This window comes from Gossypium hirsutum, chromosome A09 (genome assembly GCF_007990345.1).
Source record: "Gossypium hirsutum isolate 1008001.06 chromosome A09, Gossypium_hirsutum_v2.1, whole genome shotgun sequence".
Lineage (NCBI taxonomy): Eukaryota > Viridiplantae > Streptophyta > Magnoliopsida > Malvales > Malvaceae > Gossypium > Gossypium hirsutum.
In genome coordinates, this window is record NC_053432.1 from 5,757,625 (window position 1) to 5,764,712 (window position 7,088).

Here is a 7,088-nt window from a genome sequence, read left to right on the forward strand (position 1 = left end):
AGATGGGTGCACGTTTGGGTGTATGAGTTTGAGATCCTCTAATATATATAAAAAATAAAGTAGTATTATAAATATATTAAAAATATATTACTTTTTAATCCATCCTGTTTATACATTATAAAATTTTAAAAGGTGGCTTTAAATTTTTTTTTTGGAATAGTCCAACATATTTTATATTCTATTTACGTAAATAATACATATCAAGTTAGACATAAATTACAAATTTTCAACTATTCATTTATGTAAAAACTTTCAATCATTAAATATATATTAATATAAACAATATTTTAGAGTTTGATATGATAGAGATATCCGATCAATTCAAAAAATTACATGCATGACAAGTACAAATATCTTACAAAATCCAACAATTGGATTATTAAAATATTAATCGTATAAAAGTTACAGAAGTGTGTAAAACCACTTAAGTTTTACATCAATGTAAGGGATCTATTTACGCAGTGTAAAAATTAACATAGTTTTACATACTTTTGCACCTATTTATATGATTAATATTTTAACAATTCAATAGTTATATTTCATGGTCTGTTCATGTAAATCATGCATGTCAAATCTAATGTAAATTTAAAACTCCTAACTATTTATTTTGTGTAAAAAAATTTCAATATATAGAGTATTTTAGATCGATATTGTCGAAACCATTTTTAAAACCGAGTTTTAGGAAAATGGGAATCGACTTTAAAAAACGAAAACGGAAGTCGCCACTAATCTTTTTAGGTGTGATTGGATCACTTTTAAAACATTTTGTTTTAAAATCATTAGTTTTGGTCTACGAAATAAAAGAACGGGTCCGGGAGTCGGTTACGTACGAGGAAGGATTAGCACCCTCATAACACCCAAAAAATTGGTACCTAATTGATTATCAAAATGTCTTTAATTTCGGAAATTTAAAAATTTTGAGATGCAATCCTCTTTTAATATTTTGATTTTTGAAAATTAGGGTTTACTTGTATCGAATAAATCAAAATATTATATCCAATAAGTTAGGACACAATATTTTTAAGATATTTGACACTAAGTTAGCCCTTTTTTGAAATCCCTATCTTGAAACGACAAAACGCCACATCCAGTAAGTTAGGACACGACGCTTTGAAATTCCAAAACAGTTGCTCGTATTTTGAATTTTTTTTTGAAAACTTAGAAGGATGCTTGACTATTTGAACTCAACGTGAAAAGTTCAACCCAGTAAGTTAGTGCACTACTTTTCTCGAAGCTTCCAAACACTAAGCATTGCCTTTTTATTTTTGAAAACTTCAGAATCTTGTTTTTTAATTAATGCATGAGGAATCACATTATCATTATGGAATAGAATATTGCAATAATAAGTGAATAAAACATGCATTTAAACGATACAATGGCAATAATACAAAGATCATATACTAGATACATACATGCTTAAAATTACATAACATCATATATACAAAGATATACATAGCATATATTGAAGATGAATAAGCAAAACATACAAACATAGATAATAATAATCAAGAAATGATGCATGATACACAATTTAATATAAAAAAAATAGTAATATAATATCAATGTACATGTTCATAAAATATAACATCAAATAATAATTATAAAATAACATTTAATACATAAATGATATATACCATATAAAAATATATAAAAGAATTAGTATATATAAAAATATAAAATAAAGTGAGTAATTGTTAACGAAATATACTTATAATACAAATATGATATTTAATAATAATTTTAAAATAGTATTTAATATACAATATATAATATGTAATAACAAAAAATTTCACAAAATAATAATAATTATATATAAAATAAAAATATATTGGTTTTTTTAAAAAAATAATATATAAAATAAAAAGTATGTAAAAGAATTTATAAAATAATTATATAATACATAAAAATATCAATTTAAAATGAAATAACACATAATAAATAAATAAATAATTAATATGTGAAATATGTATATAATATGAGTTACAAATATAATTTAATAATAATAATTTACAAATTTTAAAATTATGAATAATATAATGAATAATATAAAACATAAATAATATAACAGATAATATACGATATACATAACATATAATAAAAAAATAATAAGTAATATATAATAAAAATATAATAAATTTTATATAATAAAATATAATATAAATATATATAGGAAAATAATATATGATAAATAAAAATTTTATATAAATATATAAATAGTACTTTTAATAATAATATATGTATAGTTTTTTTTATAATAAATAAATTATATATATATAAAATAACAAAATTTAAAATAATAAAGAAAGGGATAAAATTGAATAAAATTATAAGGCTAATTTGCAAAATAGTAAAAATTCTGGGCTTTATTTGCAAGAATTAAAAACATCAAAGGATTCACTGGGCAATTTGCCCTAATCCTAAACGACATCGTTTTTTGGATTTTGTTTTAAAAATCACTTATGGGACCAAATTGAAACAAAATTAGAATATTAGGCTAAATTAAGAAATAAAATAAGATCAAACTGAAAATTTAGAAAACACGGGAGGATCAATCGGGCAAATTGCCCATTTTCCAAAAACACGCGGATCCTCCCCGGGTCACGGGTCAACGGGCGGATCCTGTGCCTAGAAACGACATCGTTTTATGCTTATTAGATTAAGCCAAAACGGTACCGTTTCAATTATGCTATATAAGTCAAACTTTTAGTTTTAAATTCATTTACAACCCGAGTTTAAAAAAAAAAACTAAAATTCTCTCTGAAACGAGAAGGGAGAGAGAGAGATCTAGGCTCCGGTCTCCGTCGAGCCGAGCCCCGGTCGTCGACTTCACGCGCCCACGCGCCTACGCGCTGTCGCCGACTCCTCCCCGTACGGTGGTTGGAGGCCCAAAATCTCGATTTTCAACGCGATTTCGACTGTAAATTTATTTTATTTTAATGGTATTTGCATGCATATAGAGAAGATGAAGAAAAATGAAACAAAGTAAGAGTATATCACCTCTTAAAGAAACTGCTTGAACCCTTTTTATGAATAAGTATATGTATTTCTCTTTTTGTCAAAAAAGTCGGATCCTTTACATTGTTTTGATTCGGGCTTTTATAGCCACTGTGGTTATTACATTTAGGGAAGAAATCTTTTTATCTCCTTCCATATTTATTTTGTTTGCTGCGGTTCCTTTCCTTTTGCAGGTGCTTGCGAGAAATCCGGTGGTGACGAGGGCTTGACGATGGTCTATCGGTGGCGTTGATCTCTGCGTGACTCGGGGCCTAGAATCGTGGCATTGATGGAAGGCAGCTGGAACGACGGAAACCGAAGGGTCATGAGGCTTGGCTTCTGGAACCTTCTATTTGCGGCGCGAGGAGAAAGGGAGCTAGGGTTTCTAACCCTATCTGAAAGTCATTTGGGCCCCTGCTATTTGGGCCTTCGGGTTTGAGTCTGCTGTAGGTTTAGGTTAGGTTTGGGTTTGAAAGTTATTTGGGTTAAGGTTGTAACTGGTATAGGGTAATGGGTCTGCTGGGTAGTTCTGATTTTGGGCCTACTGTTTGGGCTTTGTAACCTGGACTTTTAATGGACTGTTAAATAAATAAATAAATATTTATTTATTTTTGTTTTATTTAAGCCCGGTCAAATTTGGGCTGCTACAGATATGATAAAGATATCAGATCAGTTCAAAAATTTACATGCATGACAAGTACAATTATATTAATAAATTTAATGATTGGATCATTACAATATTAATCATATAAATAATTACGAAAGTATAAAAAACTAGTTTAATTTTTAAAGAAACCTCAACAGGGTGAAAACCCAAGCTAATAAAATAAGATTGCATTAGAAACTAAATAAGTTGGTGTCTTATTTTCTTAAACATCATCCATAGAAAATATGTAAGCTACTTTAAACTTTGCTTTATTACTAATAAATCAAGCATGCATGCGAAATTAAAGACATAATCTGTCGGAGACAACCTCATAATCCCCTTATTTTTCACTAATATTTTCTCATTATCTTATAAAAATATATAAAGTTATATGATTACTATTCGTGGAGTATATATATATATTTAAAATGTACAATCGAATTCTATTCTCATGCATTATTAAAGAACCCGACATTATCTAGAATATATGGGCCACTTCAGTTTGCAGAATTTTTTCGGCTGATTAATTTTGTGATATATATATATTATATTTATTAAGGATCGTATTCATCAAGTTTATGGCTTGTATTGAATTGTCTTTATTATGAGAGGGCAGTTTGCCCTAGCTAGATATAATTAATCCTTTTAATTTTCAGTCTCATATTTTTAAAATTCCTTCTATTATACGATCCATCAATACGACCTAGGGGATAAGAGCGAAGTCAAAATTTTTTTTGGAGGGGTCCAAATTAAATTATATATATATTTATAATAGTAAAAATGTAATTTTGCTATTTTAATAGCATATATCTTTATAATTTTTAGAGGATTAAATCAAAATTTTATCATTTTTGGGGGGTCAAAGTAAAATTTTACCATTGCTAATCTAAAATTATAAATTATAAAGGACCTAAATGAAAAAAATTTATTTTAGGGAGGCCGAGACCCCTACCAGCCCTCTAGGTCTATTCCTGATTATAGGGATTGGATCAAACTAGTCCCTTTACTATTAAACAAATCAATCTAATCCTTCTACTATATAAAAAAAAGTCAAATAAGGGTAAATTGGAACAGAGTCAACATTTAGGCTTTACTTAATAGAGTGAAAATAAAACTAGAAAGATGAAAAACATAAATTTTTTTTCCATCCAATCGAGCATAACCTTATTGCTTGAAAAATGACATAAAAATATTATTTTTTATTTATAGTTTGACTCCAAACAAAATATTTCATAGTAGAATAATAAAAAAGCTTTCAAAATATAATTATGTTGAACAACAAATGTTATTTTTTAAACAATAAATGTTAATCTTTTGAATTTTGAACTTATTTGATTCTTTTTAATAATATATAAATTAAATTTACCCTTTTAATAATAAAATGATTAATTTGATCTGACCCCTATAATAGAGGGTTTAGCTAGATACATTCACCTATATTTCTCCTTTAAAAATTTCCCTTTTCACCATTTTAAAAAGAAATTATGGCAAGATTTTTCAAAGTTAATATGGTTTTGTGGCAAAAAGACCTTCATTTTGTTGTTCAAAATATATTAATAATATTTTATTTTAATTTTTTCATAATTAATTTTGAGAGACTTAAGTCTCGGGCAAAAGACAATAAGCTTCAAATCTAAAGAAATTATCAAGTCCAAGAGAATAAGTCTTAAGCCGAAGAGAAAAAACTAGAAATCCAAAGAAATTAGCAAGCCCAAGAAGGCAAAGCCTCACAAATATCCAATTGGGGCATGATTATAGGCAATAAGTAATCATCAACCCTAGTCTCTGTCATGGGTCAAGAAATAGGACCAACAAATGGGTTGGAGGAGTAGTTTTGTTTGAAAGACAGCAACATCCTCAGGCAAGCACATGGAAGAAATGACTTGGCTTTCCAGCACTCTCATGCAATCAACAACTTAAGAGTACCAAGGAATCTCGATATAAATACCCAAATATGCACACCTTATAGTGTGTCCTTTCAAAAACCCTATTGTTACTGTACCTAACCCCCTTTTTATTTTTAATAATCATCGTTGTTAGAAAATTGCTTAGAAAATATACTAAAGTTGGTAGATCGAAAATTTAAAATTGGTCTAAAACGAGTTTTTGTTGTGATATTAAAGTAATCAACCAGATCAAATTTGTATCGTAAAAGACTTTTAGGAATGTGCATGAACATGTTGATTAAACTGAATTGAAGTCTAAATGTTTTAAGCTTCCAACTAATTGATCTTTTCTGCTATTCTTGAACTCACAATTACTTAAATAATGACCCTTATTCAAAGAGCCGAACATAGGACAAAAACCAAGACTTTCTTAGAAAGTTCCTTGCATAAACTTTTATGTAATCTAAAACTGAATTTTTAACTTCTAGTTTCTAATTATAACCGTTGGATGACTGCAATTATAATTGCTCCCAATCTAAAAGTCCAACTCAAGAAAAATAAAATTTATTTGAATAAAAGATAAATTACTCAAATAAAATATCACTAAATATGCACAAAGTTTCCCTTAGTATTTTCTACTATATAATTTTCGATTAGCTTTGGGTATTTATAGAGAAAACTATACAAGAGTTTAATTTTCATTCAAAGTTTTTAATTAATTAAAATGGGGTAATTTGAGTCCAATTAGGACACCCAAGGAAAACCAATGGTGGCACACTAAGAGAGAGCACTCCCTATACTTTGGACACCCATGACCATTTGGGCTAAATTGGGTTGGTCCAAAATCGGTTCAAGTTTCCGAGGTCATCTCTCTTGATTTAAATAAAAAAATCATTACTAAATACTTAATTAAAAAATAATTAAATATTCCTTCAAATTAATTAATGAGAATTAATTAATTAATTTACACAATTCAATTTCAGTTCTGTTAAGATCATGACGACTTTATTGTATTATAACTTATGGGCAAACCTATTTAATTATCCAAATGAAATAAAATTACGATGGCTACATAATTTAATTTTCACTTTGGGCTCAATTATTTAATTTATTCATCTAGTTAAATAATAATCCAAAAAAATTAAATTAATTTTAAGTTATCTCTCGCCTTCTTGAGAAAATATATTTACTATAAATAATAATACATGCAATCTATTTCTCATTGGTTTTATACATTCATTCACACCTCTTATCATGCAATCTGTAATTAAGCCATAACTATATATATAATTAGCTATATAAAATTAGGGCTAAAATAATTTGTTATTAAGTTCTAACTCTTCGTTTACTAATTACAAAGTTATTTAGTCATGAAGTCAATCCATTAAAAGTACCATGATTGAACTCCCCATTATATACCATTATGAAAGCTACATAAATCAAGCTTTTGTCCAATGACCTTGTCCCTCGTGAGTTACCCTTTTAGGTTAAATCTATTCACTTGATCAAGCCATTTTTATCTTATGATTACCATTGTATCTTTTGCAATGAAAATGATCATT

General features: G+C 27.6%; 1 long non-coding RNA gene across 1 annotated transcript; it reads left to right on the forward strand.

The window, feature by feature from the left end:
* Window positions 1-2,733: 2,733 nt before the first annotated feature.
* LOC121206495 (uncharacterized) lies at window positions 2,734-3,613 on the forward strand. Its single transcript, XR_005901529.1, has 2 exons — window positions 2,734-2,982; window positions 3,189-3,613. It is a non-coding gene; the product is annotated as an uncharacterized lncRNA (long non-coding RNA).
* Window positions 3,614-7,088: the final 3,475 nt, after the last annotated feature.